The following is a 26,629-nucleotide window of genomic DNA, read 5'->3' as shown; positions in this document are numbered from 1 at the left end:
CTTTTCCTATTACAGGTATTCCCCACTTTTTGAAAGTTTGCTTTATGTCACTTAGCTTTTACGAAAGACTTACATTAGCAGCTGTTTTGCTAACCAAAAGAAATCTGAAGAGGAATTTTGCTTTTACGAAAAAAGAAGAAAAGTGACAATAGTGGTCAGCATTTGTTCAGCAGTGAGACTTTCCAGGGCGGCAAGCACCCTGAGCAGTGGGAGTGACACCACCAAGCTCTTCCCCTGAAATGCACTCAGCATCTCAGCATCCAGCTGCCATAGCTTTGAACTGTGTCTGTGAGCATCTGTGCTTTAACTTGATTTATTTTGTGCACCCATTAGCAAGATGTGTCCTAAGGTAATTGCTTCTTCACTTTACTCCATTCTGGCTTATGAAAAGTTTCATAGGAATGCTCTACTTTCAGATAGCAGGGGAAACTACATTAGATATCCCAATAATATACTATATATATATTAATAGTGGAGGCGTTCAGAAGAGAATTCTCCAAATGTGCCGCTTTTGCATGAGGATTATTTTGAGCTAAAGGCAACGGGAGGCTGCATGTTCAAGAGAAACTACTGCCCTTCCCTCAACTGCCTAGAAGAAATTAAATTGGGGGTTTTTCCCAGAAGAAAGTTATTTGGGAGATATATTTTATCTAAGAGGCCCCATGTATATGGCAGGGAAAACATCTAACAACTCCACATCTGCTCTTCTTATCATCCTGTGAATGACCCTCCCGCCCTTAGAAGCCCCAGGCCCCCATCCCATTCCTTAGCTCAGGATGGCATATACGTCTCATTTTACCTTTCTGTTTCAAAACCTCTAGTGTATGTGAGCTTCCCATATGGATGAAAACAAATTTTATTTTCTCCTGTTAATCTGTCTCTTGTTAATTTAATTCTTAGACCAGCCAGAAGAACCTAGAATGGTAAAGTTTTCTTCCTCCTCAACAATTATACTTAGCAATTTCTATCACACTCTTTTAATGGTTGCACAATGTTGCCAGTAATACTATAATACTGTACACATGTACCTCACTTTATAAACAAAGCTTGTCCAGTGGGCATTAACTGTAGTCCCGGTGGTATGTTGCAGGTTGTTTATAGCAGCTCGTAAGAGCTTATTGTCACATCTCTTCCTATCTCTGTGCCCAGCTGACATCATGTTGGTAGCTTGAAACCAGCCATGGTAGGGGTACGATACCATGGAAATTGGCAAATACTTATGAGGATCACCTTCCTTTTCCCCACCTTCACCTCCACCCCGCCATTTACAAGGACACCCCTGTGTTGTTCTCAATTTTTTGTTATAACATATAATTAACATATATATTTTCACACTGGTCAGGGTATTTCCAAAGAAATATCCTTAAAAAAAAAAAAAGAAAGAATGAATGAAAGAAAAAATCTCCACCCCAAAACAAAACAACAAATACCCCACGTAAAATGTTTTTAATTTATTCCTGCCAGTAGTTACTTCCTTCCTCCCACCAGGTAATGAATCAGAAACAGAAGGAAAGTGGTTTGACCTCCTTTTAGGACATCCTTCCTGTCTTCTGCCGGATCCCACTGATGCTGTTCCTTGTTTTAAGGAATTAGGGTAGCTTGGCCTTAATATTGTCATTACTTTCAATTAATGTAATGGTCACAGAAAGGCTTGATTCAAATCTTTTGGCTTTAGAAATAACTATTAGGTGTTCACTGGGGAGAAAAAAAAGATGGTGTTCCAGACATATTTCCCTTCAGATTTTTCCTTCTTTAAGTGGATGCGTCATGGAGGGGAGGTGAAAGGAGATGCAAATTTGTACCCTTATTAAATTCTGCCCCCATTCTTATTACAATGAGAAAGTTGCTAATCGCATCACAAAACAAACTCCTTTTGCTTTAGTCTCTGAACACAAAGTGGGCTTGTAAAACGCAGATAAGTTCTTAAAGGTACAAGGAGATATACAATGGAGAAGCTCTGTCAGGGAAACATCAGGCGGGCTAATCAAAGATGAATAAAGGAGAAAGTAGGCTAATCCCCTGGGGTCACTGCTGTCACCACCTCCCTGCCCTCCGCCCCACGCAGGAAGGCATTGTAAAAGCAGCAGAGAATGGAATGAAACGCTAGTTCGTGCTGAATGGTTTTGTGCTATTCATACTTACCCTACTTACTTTGAAAAACTCAGATAATTCACTTGACAGTTATAGATAGAGTTGTCCCTTACGAGTAAAAAGGAGGAAGAAGAAAAGCCTAGGATCTAAGACCTGGAGGGAGTCTGGCTGAGCAGCCTGAAAGGAACGGGGACCAGGACAGAAAAGAATATGTTGAAACCTCATTTGCATATCAGGGCTGCACAGTACATTGACTTAGTTACAACCTAAAGTACACAGTGCAGTTTTAATAAGAACACAGTTATATAGTTAGTTTATAACAAAATTCCAAATTAAAATCTTCAAATTTTAGAGAACAAAAATATGAAAGCGACCATGAGTATCCAGAGTCTTATTTTAAGTAAACATGAGAGCAGCTAGAAGGGGAAAATAGAAAGAAGAAAAACAAGTAATTTCATTGACTATTTCTTCACATCATAGGATACTTCCACAAGGGCATCGCAGACCTTTAGGTGAGAAGTTAAGACCACCCTGTTTTCCTCCTCTTTTTATATTGAGATTAATGTGATTTTTGTTCTCATAAAGCAAAAACAGATTTTGCGAAAAAATTATGTTCTCTGCTTCTAATTGCTTGGAGAGCAAAATAGTTGAAGTCAGAGTGTGTTTACTCTGGACTGAGGTGAGTACAGAATTGTGTAAAAGGTTGAAGAGATTAGAAAATTGGTCAGCACTAAAATTGTATTCTTCTCCAGGCAATGCTAATAAGTACTTGGCTATACATCGATTTTGAGGAAACACATGTGGACCTGAAATGCTACTTACGTGAAAAGAAGTTGACTTTAACCGAACTATTTTTTGTTTGCACTTGTAACTTTTCAGACTTGCCTTTTGGTTCCAGTCCGTGAAGTCTCCACCCCATGATCCTTTAGCAAAAGCTGAGTGACCTCCAACAAAACTCAGTCGCAGGTGACATTTAAATAAGCAGGAGAACTTTTATAGGGCTGTAGTTTCTTGACTGTAGTTATCTATTATCAGCATTTATGACTCCTGTAAATAAACATAGAAGGTGCTTTGGCCGTGGCTTGAGTGGGTGAGATTTTCTAATATCTCTCCAGGTAGATGCTGGGATCAGGGCAACCCTTAGCAAATCAAAGCTGGTAAAAGCAGAGTGATGCTGAAAATATTTGTAAGATACCAACTACAAGTTTTTCTTATCAGTTTGTGGCAGTGACAATTCCTGAATGATTCTCCTGTATACATGGAGAATATACCAAGTCCTGTGTGGTTACAGGAATAGAATGGTTACACCATGTAACTAGTATAATTCTTTTAAGTAGGGACTGCTTCCTCTGTTTCCTGGCTAGTGTGTATTTCACGTACTTCTTTTTGGTGTTTTTTTTTTTTTGCGGTACGCGGGCCTCTCACTGTTGTGGCCTCTCCCGTTGCGGAGCACAGGCTCTGGACGCACAGGCTCAGCGGCCATGGCTCACGGGCCCAGCCGCTCCGCGGCATGTGGCATCTTCCCGGACCGGGGCACGAACCCGAACCCGTGTCCCCTGTATCGGCAGGCGGACTGCCAACCACTGCGCCGCCAGGGAAGCCCTAGGTGTGCTTATTTTTAATCACACACACACACACACACACACACACACACACACACACACACACAGACCTGAGCACCTTAGTCGTTTGAATAGTCCTCCGTTGTTCCAAATAAAGGGAAACTTTCCAGCTTTCCATCAGCTGTTCTGCCTGCTTTTCATGCTGACTAAACAGGATTGAATGTGGTTGGTGTTAGTATTGGTGGTCAGGGCTGTTGGCTTGCATGTTTTATTTCCATTATGCTTTCCAGCTGCTTTCATATTTCCAAGATCTTCGAAGCAATATCACTTCACAAAAAATAAAATAAAATCTTTCCTCACTGCTCATGATGTATGGGAACGGGAAAATGAGTTTAAATTCTCTGGCATTTGAGTGATCCTAGAGGTCCTTTTTTGTATCTACTATGTATAAAAAGCTTATGGCATTTCATTGCAGCAATGAAGAAATAGTTCTAAAGAAGAATTCTATTTTTCTGTTTTTTGTTGTATAGAAGTAATAAAGAAGTTAACTAACACAAACAAAACTGCCCTGAAAACTGAATTTAAACCATGGGCATAGAAACACTATCAAGCTATTTCATAGGTTGGATACTGACCATGGCTACCCTTTCCTGATCTTTTCCTGTGGGCCCATTTGGGCAAATAGATGCTTTTATAAAAGAAGTGTTTGGATCTTTAGTTCACGGCTCGAGTAATGTCTTTCTCTGGTCAGAAATTAGACCCTTAAATGCATAATGGTCTTTCCTGTGTTCTCAGGTTTTGAGTGGACAATTTGGGGTGTCACATACATTAATTAGTGTATAATCTTCTAGACTCTTCTGGCATCCATTTTAACTCTGAAGCCAGTTCTTCTGAAAAGCAGCATTTCCTCTTTTGAAAATATTTAACCTAATTTTAATTTAAACTGGGAGATTTCACCCTTTAGTCACTTTATGTGCCTTTACTATATCTCCTCCCTCCCCCCGCAGATCTGACCCTGACAGGTTTACTCATCTGTTGAACTACAGTACACATCTCCCCACCTGAGGCTTACTTTTGGGAAACAAAATCTTTCAGTCAATATTTTATGGAGATTTTCTGGCCTGTACAAATACTGGGACACTGCATATTTTTAAGCTAGAGCACTACTTATTTTTCTGAATGTGCTTTGAACTTGTGTATGAATGTTTGCTAAGGGATGAATTGAGTCCTCCGAGAGCTTAAAGCAGTCTCTGTATGTGCAGTGGTTACATGATACTAAGGCGTCTACCATGAGGAGGAAAAAAGTGACTAGAAAATGGTCAGCACTGCTAGGACACACTGGAATTCAGGGATTACGGTTTATTTGTTTCTTTATTCCCTGAACACAAAACTCTTCCTGCCTGATGTTAGCATGTGCTTGTTTACTTTTTAATTGAATAAATGAAAGTAAAAGATTTTTCGAGTAGCAAACCAGGAAATACTTTGACAATAAATTTCCTGATTAAGTTATATGTTGGTACATATTGCCGTTACTTTAGTATTAACATACATTTTTATTTTTTAAAAAGCTACTGAACAGCCAAATGCAAGGTAGAATGTAATATCTTAATTTTTTATTCTCTCCAAATGCATTTTATATAAATAATGTGAAGTTTTCCCCCTTTCTGAGCCATAATACAATTCCACATCACATATGAAATTTCTTGTCCCTCGCATTAAGGCCTTGCAAGATTAAATAGTAAAGTGACCGTGTGGTTTAGCATATAGTAGCCTGAATGGTAGGTAAAATAGCTAATCTTGATCTTATTAAAATGATTAATTTGTTGCTATTAGAAAATTTTTAACTACTTTATGCCTCAAAATCATCACAGAAATGTCTTTGGAATTACTCTGTCATTACCATGTATAATGGTGTTAACCACATTTTAATAGCTCTTTCCTTTATATTTTTAAAAACTCATTTAATTTTCAGTCTCATGCTATACATATGGTTGATTTTTAAAATGACAGGCTTCTGCAAGGTGAGCTGCAGCTAGGGTTAGAGACTTCAGTGCATGTGTGGTTTCATTTGTTACAACTCCATGCTCTTATTTTCATTAGCTATTTGACATTTCTATTCCAGGAACTGTTGATTTTAGCTATCAGGTTACCAGTTATAGAATTTGAGTTTGTATCCTTTTTTTTTTTTTTTTTGCTCATGGGTCCTCACAAATCTAATTTAAAGCAGTCATTCTGCAGATAGGAAAAAAAGCATGGTGGCTTACTTGATAAATTATCAAAGCCTGGAAATTAAAAAGAAATTAAAGATATTTAAATTAAAAACAGTAGATTTCCATTAGTAAGCTTTGTGATATTAATATAATCTAGTAACATTTATTGTGAACCCACTGATCCTGACAGAAACTCATTTTTTATTATTTTTGTTTTATTTATTTATTTATTCTTTTTTTGTTGTTGACAGTCATTTTATACTGAAGTTAAAATAGAATGTATTCCTAGGTTCAGATAAATCCAGTTTTCAATGATATTTTATTCAGATTATACTCATTATGCTTTCAAAGAAGAAATAAATCATCACAGTTCTTCCATCAAAGTCAAATAAATGAATGAATATCTCACCACCAAGTTCACTATTTGATATATTCCTTTAAGACAAGACCCAAAGCAACACACAGAAGCCTCAATAAATTTACAAGTCAATTTACTGCCAGTCTCTATAGATGCTTTAAACAGTCTTTACTGAATTACTGAGGAAAAATGTAGAGTCTATTGACCAAATTCCCAAACCTTCTGCCACTCATTTAAGAGGCACTAAAACAACGATATGAGGTTTATTTAACCATTGTTCCCTGCCACCGTCAATAACTAAGAAAGATAAGTAAACATTGAAAAGACATCAGAGGGCCTTTTACAAATGTCTGAGTTCTTGGAAAAGCTTCCGGACCAGTAGAAGAGAAAGAAAACACTTCTTCTCCCCCTACCCCCACTTCTTCCCTCTTCTGCACTCCTCCCTCTCTCCCTCATCCTCTTTGATATCCATGAGCACACCTGTTTTTCAGGTGGATGAGGGGCTTGGTTTCTTTAGATGCACTTCCAATCCAAGAGATCAAACAACGTGAGGTCCCTTTCCTAACCTTGGTGCGGGGTAATGACAGACAGATTTTGCAGTAGGCTCAGGTCAGGCTTCACACACTGGCTGGTTATCCACACCTTATTCCCACATGTGAGCCTGGCAGACGTTTCCGCATCTGATCTCACACTGTTTGCCATCACATTGCTACTTTCATAGGATACAGATTCAGGTGTATTACAAGTTAAAAACCTGCCACGTGTGAATGTTAGCTTTACCTATCAGCAGGATATTCAAATAGAATTTACTGGGGATTTATACAAAACATAGGGCATTGGCATCTCTGAAAAAGTACCTCAAATGATGAGTAGGCAAAGGGGGACGAAAGAGCATTTCAGGCAGAAGGTGGACACAGCCTAGGGAGTGCCAGGGACTTCAAGATGGTCAGGGGGCCAAGACTGGGAGTGGAGGTGAGCATGGTCTGGGATGGCGGAGGAGACTTCACAGGCACGGATTTTGTAGGGCTTTGCTTGCTGAGTCAAGGAGTTTTAGCTTTGTCATGAGCATGGTGGAAAGATACTGAAGAGTTTTAAGGTGTGTCTGTTGTGGGTTAGAATGTCTGTGGATGGCTGGGCTGACTGGAAGTAGGGTGAGTGCTGACAGAGTTTTGAGCAGATCACTCTGATTCCAAGGTGGAGAACAATGGGAAGAGAGCCAGCGCTGCTGGGAGACGCCCTTCTGTGTCTGATGAGAAGTGAGTGTAGCTGGGACTCAGGTGGTGATGCTACAGGCAGGAAGAGTGGCTGCATTAGATCTCTAAGGTCCTGGGAGTTTCAAAAGTATGTGAAAAGACAAAGGAAAGTCATTTGATGAGTAATGGAAGAAATACTGAAGAGAACTGGGAATGATTAGGATTTCTTTTTGGTATGTGGCATGAAGCCTAGTTTTTAATGTGAAGTTTCTAATCTCTAATGCACAAGAGGCAAAATGTTATAATTCAATTTAGGAAACCTGGAAAAAATATCTAACTCAAATCAGTTTATATCCAACAACATATTATACTGAGAAATTAAGATGAATGTTCTTTTTAGACAGTTAATTTTAAATATCTTATATCATTAGGCCAAGGAAGATAGATATATTGTTGTATTTGTAGCAATAGTTTAATTGGAATACTTAATCAGAATTACAGATCCTTTTTTTTTGAATTCTTTTCTTACAGTGTGATACTATGATACAATTGGTGAAATTACTCTTATTTGACCCATAACATTAAGGAAAGTGCAAAGTTGAGAAGCCTGTATAAATTGGTCTACAGGGTGCTGACATGTGTTCTCCATGCCATCTAAGTTGTTTAGAGTTTTGTTAATTAAACCACAGTAAGAATAGCAGCAACAGCAAAGTGACTTGTGCTTTTGGGGTTTTTTCCTAAGTGTAAAGAAATTTTTTCTTAATAAAAAACTGTGTGCTGTGGCTGACAAGTCATCACTCAGTTCCTGCATTGTGCCTTAGGAAGGACTTTCTTTCTTTCTTTCCTTCCTTCTTTCTTTCTTTCTTTCTTTCTTTCTTTCTTTCTTTCTTTCTTTCTTTCTTTCTTTCTTTCTTCTTTCTTTCTTTCTTTTTCTTTCTTTCCCTCTCTCTCTTTCTTTCTCCCTCTCTTTCTTCCTCCCTCCCTCCCTTTCTTTCTTTCTTTTTTTTTTTTCTTTTTTTTTTGCTAAGACACGGAACTGATTCCAGGACTCTCAGGGGGACAATGAGCATGTTCTATTTCTTTCTAGAAAACTCCAAGGTCATCCTCTCTTTTCCAGGCTTTTATTTAAAATGTGTCTGCTGAAAACATAAGCTGTTTTATTTATTTTTTTTTAAATTTTTTTTCTTTTTTGCGGTACGCGGGCCTCTCACTGTTGTGACCTCTCCCGTTGGTGGGGCACAGGCTCCGGAGGTGCAGGCTCAGCGGCCATGGTTCACGGGCCCAGCCGCTCCGCGGCATGTGGGATCTTCCCGGACCGGGGCACGAACCCGCGTCCCCTGCATCGGCAGGCGGACTCTCAACCACTGTGCCGCCAGGAAAGCCCTAAGTTGTTTTATTATTTCTTCTTCATTTTTTTTTTTTTATGGCTGCACCGTACAGCTTGTGGGATTTTAGTTCCCCGACCAAGGATCAAACCTGGACCCCCGGCAGTGAGAGCGTAGAGTCCTAACCACCGGACCGACAGGGAATTCCCTTTTTTGTCATTCTGAAATGCACATATTTTCATCCTCCCTGTCCCTCCCCTCTCCTCCCCACAGCCCTGCTTCTAGTCCAAGGACCTGTAAGGCAATTCTGAGTCCTTTGCTCAAAAGATGTTGCTTGATCCTCCATGGCTGCCACCTTAGGGACGTCTACAGTCAGGGCTCTGCTGCTTTTCATGTGAACCCTCAGGGAGCAATTCGAATCTCCTCTGCCATGTATTAAGAGAGTTACTAATTCTTTCGAAGAACCTAGGTAATATTATGAGATATTCATTTAAGCAACACTCCCCACCCCCAAACATACACAACTGCCTAAGATCCTAAAATCCTGCCTGGAATGTTTCTAAGGAACTGGGTGAGGGGACACAGAAACCCCAAGATTAAAGCTCTGAGGTTGAAATTTTCATCAATTCCCCTATAAACGTAAATTTGTGGTCTGAGGTGTACGGATTTCTATCCATACCTACAAATTTTGTATTTATGGTTTTTGAACCCATTTCTACCTCTCCTTTGGAAAATACCTTTTTCCTCACTGAAAGGCCATTTGAAATTTTCAGTGTGAGTAGGAAGCTTCTTCTTATTTCATTAACAATTTGACTACTTTACTAATTAAAGTCATTTAAAAATTTTTAGTTTCTGAATTTAATTTCTTTTTAACGTAAAAAAAAGTTTTATTGGAGTATTGTTGCTTTACATTGTCATGTTACTTTCTGTTGTACAGTGAAGTGAATCAGCTCTATGTATACATATATCCCGTCCCTCTTGGACCTTCCTCCAACCCCTACCCCCATCCCACCCATCTAGGTCATCACAGAGCACTGAGCTGATCTCTCTGTGCTATACAGCAGGTTCCCACTCACTATCTGTTTTACACATGGTAGTGTATTTATGTCAAACCTAATCTCTCAATTTGTCCCACCCTCCCCTTCCCATGCCGTGTCCACATGTCCATTCTCTATGTCTGCATCTCTATTCTTGCCCTGCAAATATGTTCATCTATACCATTTTTCTAGATTCCACATATATGTGTTAATATACGATATCTGTTTTTCTCTTTCTGATTTACTTCACTCTGTATGATAGACTCTAAGTCCATCCACATCTCTACAAATGACCCAATTTTGTTCCTTTGTGTGGCTGACTAATATTCCATTGTATATATGTACCACATCTTCTTTATCCATTCCTCTGTTGATAGACTTCTAGGTTGATTCCATGTCCTGGCTATTGTAAATAGTGCTGCAATGAATATTGGGGTACATGTGTCTTTCTGAAGTATGGTTTTCTCAGTGTATACGCCCAGGAGTGGGATTGCTGGGTCATATGGTAGTTGTATTTTTAGTTTTTTAAGGAACCTCCATACTGTTCTCCATAGTGGCTGTATCCATTTACATTCCCACCAACAGTGCAAGAGGGCTCCCTTTTCTCCACATCCTCTCCAGCATTTATTGTTTGTAGATTTTTTGGTGATGGCCATTCTGACCAGTGTGAGGTGATACGTCATTGTAGTTTTGATTTGCATTTCTTTAATAATTAGCGATGTTGAGCATCTTTTCATGTGCCTCCTGGCCATCTGTATGTCTTCTTTGGAGAAATGTCTAGTTAGGTCTTCCACCCATTTTTTGATTGGGTTGTTTGTTTTTTTAATATTGAGCTGCATGAGCTGTTGATATATTTTGGAGATTAATCCCTTGTCCGTTGCTTTGTTTGCAAATATTTTCTTCCATCCTGAGGCTTGTCTTTCCGTCTTGTTTATGGTTTCCTTGCTGTGAATTTAATTTTTTTGAGTCTTCTGCCATCTGGCCTCTAATTACGTGCCCTTTCTGAAGTTTTGTATGAGCAGTGACAAGCCCCCGCAAGTGTGCTCTTGCATCGATGTCTCAAGGCAGGAGAGACTCCATAGAGCAGGACTTCCTAGATTTGGCAGCATGGCAGAGTCTCCTGGACTTTGCAGAGCTACACATTCCCTGATTCCACTTTACACCTAACAAATCACACTTCTGGGGTGGGGCAGGGGTGAGGTTTGAGAGTCTGCATTCTTAAAATGCTTCCCTAGTGATTCTGATGTAACCGTCCACTTATTTACAGAATGCCTTTGGGAGCCCTGTAAGCCTCCGGGGGCGGGCGGTAGTATTAATGTACTTAAACGTCCTCTATCTTTGGAAATGGAAACCATTTTAGGATGTTGTTATGTGCAGAATTGTGTCCTCGTCCCCTCCCCACTGCATGCCCTGAAATTCATATGTTGAAATTCCAACCTCCAGCACCTCAGAATGTAACCTTATTTGGAGATAAGGTCTTTAAAGAAGTGATTAAGTTAACATGAGGCCATCAGAGGGATGCCCAAATTCAGTAGGACTGGTGTCCTTACAAGAAGAGGAAGGGACAACAGGTTGCCAGGACACAGAGGGACGCCCCTGTGAAGAGGCAGCGATAGGGCAGCCACCTGCAAGCCACGAACAGAGGCCTGGAACAGATGCTTCCCTCACGACCCTCAGGAGAAGCCAACCTTGCCCACACCTTGACCTTGGACTTCTGCCTCCAGAACAGAGAAAAAACACATTTCTGTTGGTTAAAGCCACCCAGTCTGTGGTATTTTGTTATGGAAGCTCTAACAAACTCATAATATAGATGTTATATACTATAGGGAAAGGCCATATAACAGTGAAAAAATAGTTTTTAATTTTGGTGGCAGTCATGTTAATTAAAATTTTTTTTAAATCTAGTATCAGGAATTAAATTCATTATTTTGGGTTCTCAGGTATTGAGTTATGATAGGATGGGATTAAACATTTTAAAAATGGAAGTCTGTCTATAATGAAGTTTTACCTTAAATCTGAGAAATTAAATGGAAAATCCACTTTTAATGATTGACCATATAAGCTTAAGCAACGAATTGTGCTTTGATGAATTCAGATAGTCACATGTTGAAGGTATAACTCTATCAAGTTACTAATAATCAAGCTCATTGATTATAAGGTTTAAAATGTATAGAGAGGTCTAATCGTTGATCCAGCTGAGCTGCAAGTCCATGTTGTAACTTTACAAATAGATAAAACAAAAGAAAGAACTCACCTTGTCAGCAGTCTGTAATCTTGCTGGAAGGAGAGAGAACAGTGAATATATTCCTTAGCATAAGGTATAATATTAGGTTCCTTGAAAAACCCAGTACTGTGTGTTGAGTTGTTGTTAGTTATTTCAAGCAGAACTTTTGCAGGAAGTTCTTCCTATTCTCTCTCTTTCCCTCTCCCAAGGACTCCCATATTCACTGCACTTTTGACAGCATACACATTTATCACAATATATTATAAATATCCGTTTATGTCTCTTAAAGGCCATAAATTCCATGAGGGTAGAATCACACCTGTCTCTTCCTTAGTTTGTTCCTATCACTCCCCACAGTACCTGGCACATTGTAGGTGCACAATAAATATTTGTCTAATAAATAAATGTATAACTGAAACAAGTTTAATTTAGTATATTTTACTCATATTTTATGTGATAAAGGTAAATGTTGAAGTGAAATATAGAAGAGGAGAGGTCCTTTCAGGTAGATAAATAATATCTTTGTATCAATTAGCTAAAGCCAACTGATTACATAAAAAACACTTGTAGAAAAAAAAAGGAAAACAATGTTCTTTTTCTGCAAGACATTTACAATTTCATTAAGGAAATAATGCACATATACAAAAAGTTAATTCAGAATAGTATATGGAAGTTTGTATACGAAAGTTTGTATAGTGCATGAACGCCATGCACTATTTTTCACAATCATACTTTATTAAATTGATAAAGATTTCACTAATTTTTAAACAGTTTATACTTGCTTATCTATTTCTTGAGTGCATATTTGGCTGTTGGAAATGTAGGAGGGTTAGCCCGAAAATCTGAGAGGTTTTGAGAATCCACTTAAGTAAGCTCAGAAGAATGTTTCTTTAGAAGAAAGACATTCTTAAAGAAAGACATAAGTTAAAATGACATCTCTGTATAGATTTCCAGAATACCCACTTGAGGCACATGTGGATATTCTGATAATAGTAATAATCTATGGCAGAGTATTTGGAGTTTGGCAGCATTGAGTAAAATCATTACTGAAATGTATTTAAGTTGTGTGTTTTCTTGATTCTTTAATGGGACAGAGACAGTACTATACATTTACCAAATCATTTTCTTTTTGTCTTGAGCATATGGGAAGATGTATTTCCCAGATCTTTTGCAGCTAGGTAGTATGTTATATCCCCAGTTCTGGCCAATAAAAAATCAGTGGAAGTGATGTATGCATTTTTGGATGTGGTCCATAAAATCCTCTCACCCACAGTCCTCCTTTCTTCTCACGGACGACAGGTGTTGAAGTGTAATCCATGAGATGGAAATAGCGTTGTCTATGAGTTCCCACTGGGACCTGAGTAACTCATCCACCCACAAACCAAACTGTCAATCATATTTAACTATTACAGGAGAAATAATATATTGTTTCAAGCCACTGAGATTTTTCTTCTTCTCTTTTTGTATTTTTGTTACAACAGCATAGCATAGCTTACCCTGACTAATTCAGTCTGCATATTAAGGGTAAATAGATGTGTTCCTTCTATCACTCAGCATTTATCATATACTATGAATTGCTCTCATGTCAAAATAATACTTTCCCAAACTTTAAAGTCTTCATTAATCCTTATCAAATTTGGCTGTATACTTTATTTTCCATGTACTGTGGAGAGCTTTGTGTATTTCTAAATGTTAGGCAACAATTGTAGGTAGTTAAAAGATAAATTAAATGAAAATAAAGCAAGAATTGCCAAAGGTTGAAGAGAGTTACAATAGGAAGTAAATGGCAAATTCTAAGGGAATAAAAGTTTATATTTGGTAACTCAAATTGGATTTCTTTTTTGTTTTAGAAGAATGAACTTGAAGGAAGAACTATTGAAGAACACTTTTGAGGGTGGATTCAATGGGTTTTTTTGTTTTCCCTTTAGTCATTTTTGCAGGGCTCGTAAATGAAGATGTAGTCCATACAAATCAAAGGTCACAGTGTTTTTAATTTTAAAATTTTAATTTAAATAATTAATTTAAAAAATCATGTATACATCCCACGGTTCAAAGTTCAAAAGACACAAAATTCTGTACTTTGAAAAGCCCCCTTCCCACCCTTATTCCCCAGACCCTTAGTTCTTATCAGGAGCAAGTCAAACTACCAATTTCTTATTTATTCTCCCAGAGGTTTTGTGTATTTACAGAGAATGATATATCTGTATCACCCGCATTTATTTTTTAAAGCACATATTACACTTAACACTTAATTCAGCAATGATTTTTTGATATCATTTAAAATATATGCAGAATCCAAATATATCTTACCACTTCTTCTCCTAACACCTTGGTCTGAGCCTGTGTCATCTCTTTTTTCTATTAAAGAAATAGCCATTTGACTAGCAGATCAACCAGCATGATCCTTTGGGAAAACAAAGTCAGATCATATTACCCATTTGTTGTGGACCCTTGGGTGGCTCCCCATCATACTCAGAGTGGCCGCATTCTTTGCCTTAGTGTGCACTATGGCCTGACTGTCCTCCTGCCACTGACTCTCAGATCTCATCTCGTGCCTGTCAGCCTCATCATCAAGTAGCGGCCACACCGGCCTCCTTGCTGTACCTTGAACATATCTCAAGGATTTTGGACCTGTCCTCTATCCCTGGATGGTTCTTTTCCCAGAGAGCTGCATAGCTAATTTCCTCACTTCTTTCAGATCTCTGCTCAAATGCCACGTTAACATGGAGAACTTCCTTGACAACCCTAAATAAAACAGCGACAATCCTGCCCTCCTCAACCTCCTTACATTTGGTTTTACCCCATTGACACAATATTGATATATCCATTCTTATTTGTTTATTGTCGGTACCCCACGTAAGCTGAAACTTAGTTTTGTCCATTGTATTCTCTTTGCCTAGAACAGTAGTTGGGTCCATGTGGGCACACAGGTTGGGTAGTGAAGAGTCATTTCTGAATTATATAAGACAGTCTGAGGTTGGGAAAAAACACACCTCAGTAAGTGCTCAATAAGGTTTTGTTAAACAAATAAATGACTTGCCATATTAGTATGTAAACGTGTATCTCATTCTCTATTTAATGGTTGCACAGTATTCCACTTGTGTGTGGAAGATATGCACGTACCTTACTATACTTAACTAAGCCCCCAACCGAGAGATATTTAGGTTGTTTTCAATCTTTTGGTAAAAAGAAAATACTGCAAAGGATAACCTTTTACATACCTATTTTTAAAAACTAGATTACCAGTTTATTATAAAAGAATACAACTCAGGCCAATTAGATGGAAGAAACGCATAGGGCAAGGTATGCGGAAAGGGCATGAAGCTTCTGTGTTCTCTGTGAGCACACCACTCTTCCCAAGTCTCCACATGGTCACCAATATGGAAACATCATACATACATCATTTAAAAATATTTAGGTAATATGGGTCTCTGGGATAATTTCCTAAAGGTAGGAATGCTATGTCAAAGGGATGTGCCTTTGTGATTTCATTAGATATTGCTAAATTGCTTTCCAAAGAGATTGTATCAACATATAATTTCATCAATCATGCATAAAGGTGTTTGTTTCTCCACACCTTCAACAATATCATGTGTTACATTTCCACATCCATGTCATAAGACTTCTTTCCTAGGAAGATTGTCATATTCTCAAAAGTTGAATGAATTCCAAGGAACATATGGAGAAATAGCCTTTTCTAAATCAGCTTCTCAATAAGGTGAAATGACTAGAGCAAGGACAAACATGACATGACACATCAGATTAAAAGAAAAAAAACTGAAGATGATAATTAAATGAAAAATTAATAGGAGAGAAATTATTGGAAACATTTACCAACATAAACCTCATGCAAATAAGTATAGAAAGAATGGGCAGAGATTTAAAAACTTTTTACTTAGTGTTACCACCCAAGAGTGTTGAAGTTTTTCTACACATCTAGATAGTCTCTCCAGTTTTCATTCCCCCCAACCCCGCATAAATCTGAGGTAGACTTTCAGAGCCTGACAGCTTCTTTCCTGGATTATTACTATTTTTTGCTTCAGTCATATACCAGCAGCATTTCTCAACTGGCATTCTATGAAAGAATTAAACTCTAATTATCTAAGGCAGAGGTCAACAAACTTATTCTGTAAAGGACCAGGTAGTAAATACTTTTTGGCTTTGAAGACTGCGTGGTTTCTGGTGTAACGATTCAACTCTACCATGGTAGCAGCCATAGACAATGCATAAATGAATGAGTATAACTGTGTTACGATAAAGCTTTATTGACAAAAACAAGTTGGGCAACTGGATTTTGCCTGTGTGGCGGTAGTTTGTCAACACCTTCCCTAAGGTACCGATTAACATAATGAATGGAGCACTATCGTATGCAATTAGATGGCACTAGCTATCGCTTACCTCTGCGAGAATTGAGAAAATAGTCACTCCAATCATTTTTTGTACGGCTAATTCTTTTGCCAACTGTAGATGAGAAGGGCAATGGGACCTAGAAAACCTCCTTGTAATTGAAGTCAACTAATCCCAGTGAAACCTAAACGCTGTGCCACCGTCAATGGCGGGCGGTGGTCCTCTTCATCCCTACTTAGCGTCTTTGGTCTGTGGCTCTTTTAATTCCTCCTTGCCCAGCCCTGAAGTGTGGTTGAAAATACATGCTGCTGCATCCCGTGTTCTCTTTTTAATTCCCTAGTGCACCCACGGCTTGATGTTCTTATAACTTAATTGATACCAACAGTATTTTTAAATAAACCCCTAGCGCCTCTAGTAGCTTTTGTTAGTTTTGTGTAGTGGGTGGAAAATGAATGGATGGAACACTGGAGATATTTCTCACTCTGGGGGCAGGGGCGACATGTGATTTCTGGGAGAAAAAAATATCAGTGGCTAGAAGACAAAAGACCCAAGCACAGTAGCATGGCATGTGGGGTTCAGGTGGACACACAGGTTGGGCACTGAAGAGTCACTTCTGAATTATGCAAGACAGTCTGAGATTGGGAAAAAACACACCTCACTTGTCTTTTCATCTTTTCCTTTCCATTTTTTATTTTCTGCAAGCCTTCTAGTCTTTTCTTTGTACTTTTATGTCTTTTCCCGAAGCACATAGGGTTGAGAGAGGAAAAGGTTAAAACTTAAGCTAGTTGGTCTAGTTTCTGGTTACTCTTCAAATAATAGATTAAGTATGAAAGAAGTTCAAAACCATTGAGTTAAGTTGGCTTTTGTATTCTTTGTAAAATTTAGTTATTCTTTATTTCCAGGTAGCACAAATAATGCATTGTTGGTTTTACTCTTAGAAACATTTACTGCAGTTTTCAAGTCAGTAGATAATGATTATTTTATTTGGCGGCATAAATGCAGAGGTAGCATTTTGAACCCATCTGTGTATTTTATCACTATCATGAGTGTCTGAAATACAAAGATTTTCTTAGCAATAGAGTGACCCAGAATTCCTATCCTTGGCCTTTCTTCCCAAAGCAGGCCAAAGAGAAATAAAATACCTAGTCTTTGATCAGTTAAAATACTGATAGTTGGGAAAACAACAAACAGTAGATTGTTTTCCTACCCATTGTGAAACAAAATAAAATGTTTACCTATAGGGAACACTAGATCGTCTTTAAGTCGCTCTCTCCTATCTTTTCTTCCTATTTTCTTGATGGACTCAGTCTCTTACCTGAGCAAACATCTTTCTCTGTTTGGCTTCGATTCTCTGAGTGGACAGGACAGTGACCTATTAACTGCAGTGTGGGCTCTGACCTTTTCAGGAGCAGGAATTTCAAATCCAACTCTTATCCATCATATTTCTCCAATCCTTAGCTCTCCTTTACTTTTAAACACTTCACCAAATGGAAAACCTATTTGAATAAAAGCAGGTAGTTTTTTTGGAGATGCACAAGGAAAAGCTATGAAGAGAAGCAGGGTATTTTTCTTTAGTACGTGGCTGCTTGAAAGTTGCTCTTACATCAAGAGAACTTTTTTGTTAAGTGTGATTAGAGTTTGAACAAAGTCTATTTCTAACATTCTCATTAGGGAAAAAAAATAAGGTATCTATATATTTATAATACATTTCAGAGGGCAAGTATATATTTAAACCTATATTAATTGCACATCAAAACAGGAGCATATGTGGTGGGTGCATTCCAAAAGGTCTTAGAATTACAGTAAACATTCCAAGTTTCATATACTTATCCAAATTCTCTCATCAAGCATCCAGGATGTGAAGCTATGAGAACAGGATTTCTTGAGAGAATACCAATACATTCCAGTCTCTGGGAGACTCAGAAGATTCTCACTCAATTTATTTTTACTTTGGCTGTAAACCAGAAAGAAATGATAGAACACTAAAAAAAAGTACAAGATGGAAAATTTGTTAAAATATTGAAAAAAAATTGTGCTTGATTGGGGTAAAGCTTAAGAAGATGCTATTTATCTGAGACAGTTTCTTTACTACTTTATGCAGACATGAAATAGCATACTTTCCGTTTTTAGTGAAATGTCTCTGTTCTACAATAAAGACGATGAGGGGTACAGTTGCTTCTGAAGCACCTTGAATTGATTTGGTAGATTGGTTATGCTCTAGGTAACAAAATAATGGCCTGGGGGTTTGACAGTTATTCTACGAACCTATTGGGATATTTTATTTCATGTCTCTGCTTTGCCATCTGGCCCAAGATACTATCGATTGATTGTTAAGTGCTTCCCATTTTGAGTCAATGCAATTAAGGAAACTTGAAGGTCTGAGGGAATATCAATGCTTTCTAATAATAACAGCTAGCCTCACTGAACAACTATCCCAGGCGCTGAATTAATTGTCTCTTATCCATCCATCAATCCAGCAAAGAGATAACTAATAAGGACCTACTGTATAGCATGGGGAACCCTACTCAATACTCTGTAATGACCTATATGGGAAAAGAATCTTAAAAAGAGTGGATATATGTATATGTATAACAGATTCACTTTGCTGTACACCTGAAACTAACACAACATTGTAAATCAACTATACTCCAATAATTGTTTTTTTAAAAAAATCCATCAAAGAAGGTCTGTTTTTTAATCTTCATTTTCCAGGGAGAGCACCAAGGCTCAAAGAAATGAAGTGATTTGCTCAAGGACATGTAATAAGGAAAACCTACAGCATATTCAAATCCAGTTCTGTTTGTCTTTAAAGCATCTGTTCTATCCCTCTCTAACTTAATTCACCCTTTAAGATTTTTAGTATTCTGACCTATGCCCTGGGTGACTGCTTGGGTAACTTTTCTAAACAGTATGTTGATAGTAATATGCCTACGTACCTATGACATTTGCTTGAGAGGAAAATGTACAGGGCAGGGACAAGTATGGATGAATTGGGTCTTTTACAAGACTGGAACTGAGTAGCAAGAAGCAATATAGACCAAAGGTACGATCCTTACTAGATGCAGGTTAGGTATCTTTGGTAGTATGGTGGAGTCCTTCCTGTTACTACGATGCTATCAGCACTGATTTTACTTTAGAAAAAAATAGACATGGAATGACACTTTTCCCTGAGTGCTTACACATTATAAATTTGCATGGTACTAGGATCAGAGGTTTACAAAGACTCATGCCACTTAAACCATATAGCTTTGGAGAACTTAGACACTGCTGTTTTTTTTTTATTATTATTATTTTTTATTTTTTTGCGGTACGTGGGCGTCTCACTGTTGTGGCCTTTTCCGTTGCGGAGCACAAGCTCCGGACATGCAGGCTCAGCGGCCATGGCTCATGGGCCCAGCCGCTCCGCGGCATGTGGGATCTTCCCGGACCGGGTCACGAACCCCTGTCCCCTGCATCGGCAGGCGGACTCTCAACCACTGCGCCACCAGGGAAGCCCTGACACTGCTGTTTTAAAATCCGCTAAAGCAATGATATTATTTCTATTAAATGTAAACAGTTCAAATGTTCCGACTTAAGTCTGTAAAAATATGTAGTGTTCCTTCTATTTCATGTTTATTTCAGATACAAAAGCAATAACACAGTTAATTGTAGTTTCCACCATCACGTGCTAGGAGAATTAAGGCTTATGCCTTACTCTATGAGTCTCAAGTTTTAAAAAAAGTGATTAAATGTGTTGTCGTTTCTCTCAGCAAATTTTAACACATGTTGTTTGGGCTCTTTGACCCTTTGTACTATCATATTGTTGTCACCACCTTGGACGTGTTTCTTTGTGTATTTCACTGCCCCCACCATGACGTATTGCTCTTAATAAGTATAATAAATATTTTTTTAATAAAGCTGAGTCCCAAAAAGGTTACAAAACTCTTTCCCTGGTATTCAGTTCATTCATGGTTATGAGACCAGCATGTCCGACAGTAAGTGCATCTTTGATTTTCTTGATCATCCCTTAGTCTTATTTACTGTGGGCAAGTGACTCCCATGGATTGCTTCCTCCACATCATCGGTGGGAAACGTCTGCGGCTGTGACATCATAGGTGGCATCTCTGAACCTAAATAGCTTCAATTTGGCGCTCTTCCTCCAAGCAATTTTTCTTCTTTCCAGACTTTTTTCTTTTCTTTTTCTTTTCCTTCATTTGGTGTTCTTCCTCTATAATAAAAAAGAATTTAGAGAAAAGGATTGGGAATTAACAATTTGGAAGAGCAGAAATTAACTTTGGTCATGAAAGGACTTGGATACTCACTAACACGGCTTTTCCTGTTGGCTAAGGAAAAGAATGGCACCTAGGGAAAGAGGAGAAGGCAAAGAGAAAGCAGAAATCTGCCCGCTGAGAACTTCCTGAGCACTCGTTTCTTCCCAGGCGATGTTTCCGTTCAACACCACAAAGGCTCATAATGTCCTTTGTAAGACGTGAATTGCCTCTCAGCTATAGGAGCATTTAGATTGATGTGAAAATTAACTGCATGTATGTGCGCTGCCATGCGTAACACAGATAGCTAGTGGGACCCTGGGTTATAGCACAGGGAGCTCAGCTCGGTGCTCTGGGGTGACCTAGATGTGTGGGATGGGGGGTAGTGGGTGGGAGGGAGGTCCAAGAGGGAGGGGATACATGTATACATATAGCTGATTCACTTCACTGTACAGCAGAAAGTAACACAACATTGTAAAGCAACTATACCCCAATAAAAAAATAAATAAAATTTTTAAAAATTAAATTAAATTAACTGCATGTGAGAAACACATCATCTATGGGACAGAGGAGGCTGTAGTGGGCTGGGTGCTTAAGACAATTGGTGATATATCCTGGGAGCCCACTGTGCTCTGACCCATGAGTCTGGGGGTCATTGTCATTTGGTCTGGTGGCCAGTCTCAGATTATTGGGGGGGTCCTTGGAGCTAGTGTATGAACTATCAAGACACCATTTCTTTAGACATTAGTTAACATTTCTTGGGAGAAATAAGTTAGATACAATTTAGATATAATTATGACTGTCCTGCAGAGACTCAAGAAGCCTAGGCTATACTTAGGGAATAGCTAAGAGAAGCAGTGAAGAATTGGAGAAGACCACTAAACCAAAAGAGCTAGATTTTCTTTATTCTTTGCCATGAACTAGCAGTATGATCTCTGATAAATCATTTTATTTCTCTGGTGCTGTTTTCTAAATTTTTAAATGGGTTGTATTGGGAAAGCTTTAAAGTACCTTATGGCTTTGAAATTCTACTTCTGTCAAACTTGATCACTCGTACTGTCCATGTTTATTATTTAAGGCAGATGGGAATTAGCATCATTAATCACTCATTCCTTCCTTCCTTCCTTCCTTCTTTCCTTCCTTCCTTCCTTCAGCAGTTACTGAGTGCCCCACCATCCCATGCCTCAGGCTCTGTTCTAGATACCTCGGATACATCAGTAAATAAAACTGACAAGGATCCCTGCCTCCTTCTCCCCATATCCCCTCTAAGATCACATTCTTGCAGACAGAGAGAGACAAAATAACAATAAAAAATAATAAGAAAATGTATGCTATATTGGTAAGCGCTACATAAAAAATAATAGAACTCGGCCAAAAGGATCTGTAGTAGTGAAGTGAGAAGACTGAAAATAAATGTGGTAGTGAGGGTAAACCTTACTGAGAAGGTGACATTGAGAAAAGACTTGAGGAAGCTGAAGGATGGGGCCTTGTGGACATTAGCTGTCAGAGTGATCCAGGCAGAGAGAATGGTCAGTGGAAGAGCCCTGAGGCAGGAGCAAGCCTGTGTGGTATGGAAACAGCCAGGATGGCAGTGTAGTCCGAGGGCTCTGGGGGAGAGAGATAGGACTGGAGGTCAAAGGCTGGTGGGTGGGGGACACTTTTGGCTCTGTGGGCCATCGTAGGGATGTGGGCTTTTACTCTGAATGACCTAGGAATCCATGATGAGGTTTTGAGCCGAGGAAGGACGTGATCAATTACTGCTGAACTCTCAGTGAGAGATGATGGTGGCTTGGACCCAGGTGGTGGCAGTGGGAGCTTCATAAGATGGGACCAAATTTGGGCTATATTTTATTTTAAAGCTAGTGCCAACAGGCTTTACTGACCGCGTGGATATGGAGGAAAGAGAGACGTGCCTTGAGCCCCTGGAAAGGTGGTGTTGCCAACAACCTGGAAGGGAAGGTGACCCGTAGAAGAGGGTTTGAAATCAATAACAAGTGTCAGGCTTTGAAGTAGAGACGCTGAGCATGAAAGAGGCCAGTAAATATAAGTAGAATAGTTAAATAAACAATAGTATAACTATACAATATAATGCCATGCAGTCACCAAAAGAGATAAAGTAGAAGGCTAGGCAGGAAATATTTCCACAGTCTTCAGTGTAAAAAAGCAAGGTATGGGGCTTCCCTGGTGGTGCAGTGGTTGAGAGTCCGCCTGCCGATGCGGGGGACACGGGTTCGTGCCCCGGTCCGGGAAGATCCCACATGCTGCAGAGCGGCTGGGCCCGTGAGCCATGGCCACTGAGCCTGCGTGTCCGGAGCCTGTGCTCCGCAACGGGAGAGGCCACAACAGTGAGAGGCCCGCGTACCGCAAAAAAAAAAAAATATATATATATATATATATACTTATGTGTCCTTTTCAACACGGAATGTAGAGGTGAAAATAGACTTTTTCTAAAAGTGTTTTGAGTGAAACATATTAACTGTAAATATTCTAAAGGTTGAGTAAGATCTACTCCTGTATATTCCATAAAGTAAAACTTTGTTTTAGTTTTTACATAAAATAGATTTTAGTCACTTTGAGGTTTTCTGTTTTTCATTTGTCAAAAACTATGGTTAGTGAATAATGAGTAAAACCTGATTCTTATTTACTTCATTTATAACAATAAGACTTCATGAATATTGAGTGAAGTCACTTAAAGTGACTCATATGTTGAAATTTATTGAATTACTCTAATAGGAATTTCAAAATCTGTAACATAGGGAAATAACTCAATTTTCAGAATTGTTTTAATACTTGAGTGGAAATCCAGTTAAAAAGATTTTTCAAATACAGTGTCATTCAAGTGAGTGATACCAGTTAAAGAAACTGCTTAGCTTGTAAGTTTCTCAAATTTCCTGTTTAGGTGTTTTAGTCATCATAGCGTTTCATGTACATTTTTAAAAGCAAGGGTTTTGCTTAGCAAAAGGGCCTGCAAGAATCCTGATGCTGTATGTAGCCTACCAAGGACTATGTTTCATGCTTATCTGATTGCCTTTTATTTATTGTGAGAGAGAAGTGGGCATGCCCTAAAGAAAGGAAAGCTGACGTGGTCTCCAAATGAATGCATGAGTGTCTCAGTTTTGAGTCCCCTTCTCAGCAGACCTGGATTCCTAGCCCTTTGCAACATCCGAAGGAACATTCTGCATAAAAGGGTTAGACTGATCTGACATATCACGGAAATACTGAAGTGGGCACAGAGAATAAGGAACCTGGGAAAGAAACACTAACTTCAGTTTTTGTCAGAGAAGAATAAAAGATTAAAAAACAACTTATTCTCAGGAATAAGAACCATCTTCACACGTTGCTTATCTCCGAGTTGCAGAAATGCTCTGTGGTGATGCAAACACAGTGGTGAAAAAGCATCAGATTAATAAAGATTTAATTAAACTCTTACATATCTGGTAATGGCTATGAGGTAAAATTGATTTGCATTTCACTCTCTTTTAGTTATAAATCCTAAATTTATAGGTAGGAGCGAGACTCCAGAGGTCAACTTACCAACAATTATACACTGAGACTATCATGCCTCTACCCAATGGAGTTTCTTTTAGAGTTGGTGGATATGAATGAAAGTGCAATTATATAAAAAGTTCATGTTAAATGGCAACACGACTTTTATGCAAGTTTCAGATCATTAAGTTACTCCTTAATCTAATCCATATAGGTTTCTTTTTTTGTGGTACGCCGGCCTCTCACTGCTGTGGCCTCTCCCGTTGCGGAGCACAGGCTCCGGACGCGCAGGCTCTGCGGCCATGGCTCACGGGCCCAGCCGCTCCGCGGCATGTGGGATCTTCCCGGACCGGGGCGCAAACCCGTGTCCCCTGCATCGGCAGGCGGACTCTCAACCACTGCGCCACCAGGGAAGCCCCCATATAGGTATTTGACCAAGTTTTTAATACTACATATGGAATGCCAGTATATATAAAGGAGAGACTCCAGGTCTCTGCTTAAGTGGATTCATCACACTTGTACTGCCTTTGGTACTCCGTCAACACGCTTAGCGCCAGTGCTCTGACAGATCTGGTTCTGCATTCCAGAACTGTCCACTTAACTCTCCGCAGATCCTGGGAATGCACAGACTTTTGGAGGCTGGAACTGAAGCTGACTGAGGAACTCTTTATGATAATTAAATTACTTTCCAATTCTTATTGTGTGTTTCAGGAAAAAAATTCCAGGAATGGTTTCTTTTGATATGTTTTATTTCCCCAGGTCAATAGAATTTTCCACACAAGAACATCGGCGTTGCACACAAATCAGTTTTTTTGTTTTGGTGGCTTCTTAATTCTCAAGTTTCATGCATGCCAAATTTTCTGTTAAGACATAAAATCAAACAATTTTACCTTCTAAAATGGTAAATTTTGTACTGAAATATAATATAAGGATGCCACAGAATACTATTTGAAAGTGATTTCAAATTTCTGTTAAAAAAAAGGGATGTAATATATTGTATGTGTTTCCTTAACTTAGCTCAAGAAATGGACTTAATATTTGAAAGAAAAAGCATTTTATGGATTAAGACTAGACACTGGAAGTTAGTTGATCTGAAATATTTTTCCTTCAGTATTATTGCTAAGGCACTAATTTCTGTGACTGTTTCTCTTTTTACACAGTGGAAATCCTAATATTTGCCACAGATTTGCCACATAGGAAAACAAAGAGTATATATAAGATATTTGGGGAGAGGCAACGTTTATCTTCGTAAACAGTGTTACTTATCAGAAGGATCAGCTCTAGTGAACCTAAACACGTAGACAGAGCAATTATATTCAGTTCTCAATGACTTTTCTGTAAGATACGTATACACAGTATTAAAAAATTGTCCCAGATCAGGACCAGTGGGTTCAATGACCACTGGTGATATTTGTATTACTGCCTAAGAAAAGCAAGGAGTTGAAAAGACACCTGAAAAATATTTATACAATCCCAAGTCTTCGTAACAGTACAAGACTGAGGATGTGGGGAGAGTCTTTAAAAGGTATTGAACAGGAGCTGAGCATGGCGCCTAGACTGGGGATGGTATTATAGGCCTGAAAAACTGCCCATGACACGTGCCCCAAGCTCATACATATCACATAAATAACTCTGCCAAGGATGCTAAAACACAAGGATGTGTCTAAACCAGAGCCTGATGCTATGTTCAAAGGCCTTCTCTTAAATGGTTGACTTAAGTCATAAAGAGACTAGAGAGCAGGATGAAAAACAGACCTATAGGGATTCCCTGGTGGCGCAGTGGTTGAGAGTCCGCCTGCCGATGCAGGGGACACGGGTTCGTGCCCCGGTCCGGGAAGATCCCACATGCCGCGGAAGGGCTGGGTCCGTGAGCCATGGCCGCTGAGCCTGCGCGTCCGGAGCCTGTGCTCCGCAACGGGAGAGGCCAGAACAGTGAGAGGCCCACGTACCGGAAAAAAATAAATAAATAAAATAAAAAACAGACCTGTATTCTTGGGCAGCTGAGAATGTGCATGTTTATGTAAAACGTACTTTTTAAAGAGGTATGAATTTGGAGGTCAGGATTAAGAGATCTAGTGTTTCCATTATCCAAGTAAAGCGAGTCTAGTTCATGACGTTTGAGAATCAATGTCAAGGAAGAAAGAGCACAGAGAACACTGGTCAGCTCTGACTTTATCCACTAGTTTTGGCTTTAAAAAAAGGCCCAAATGCTTATTTTTAACTTGGAATCAAAAGAAAAATGTAGAGAAAGAAAGGAAAACAAGAGAGAAAGGAAGAAAAAAAAGGAATAAAGGAAGGAAAGAAGGAAGGGAGAAAGAAAGGAAAGTTAAAATACCAGATGAATACTGTTTATCCTCAGGAAAATATGCATTTCTTTCTCTCAACCCCTTATAATAGTTATAAAAGTCTTGACACACCATTTAGTATGTCCCCTAATGTTGTCCAGGGAATAATAACATTCATTCCAATCAATATCTTATTTGTTAAAAGTAGTTTTAAGAAATATTTAATGAAAAAGCTGAGATGTAAACAAAGAAAACTGAAAATTA

General features: G+C 38.9%; 1 long non-coding RNA gene across 7 annotated transcripts in view; it reads left to right on the top strand.

Annotated features, from left to right (window-relative positions):
- Nucleotides 1–26,629, top strand: part of LOC117200029 (uncharacterized) — a 163,732-nt gene that overhangs the window by 77,018 nt on the left and 60,085 nt on the right. Inside the window, exon 7 of one of the 7 annotated variants that reach the window (XR_007476966.1) lies at nucleotides 16–4,155. The exons of the other annotated variants lie outside the window; for them this stretch is intronic. This is a non-coding gene — a long non-coding RNA (uncharacterized LOC117200029). Of the gene's footprint in view, nucleotides 1–15; nucleotides 4,156–26,629 lie in introns of those variants that run through there. 7 annotated transcript variants of the gene reach the window in all.

Source organism: Orcinus orca, chromosome 4, assembly GCF_937001465.1.
Source record: "Orcinus orca chromosome 4, mOrcOrc1.1, whole genome shotgun sequence".
NCBI classification, from domain to species: domain Eukaryota; kingdom Metazoa; phylum Chordata; class Mammalia; order Artiodactyla; family Delphinidae; genus Orcinus; species Orcinus orca.
This window is presented reverse-complemented; position numbering and strand designations above follow the sequence as displayed.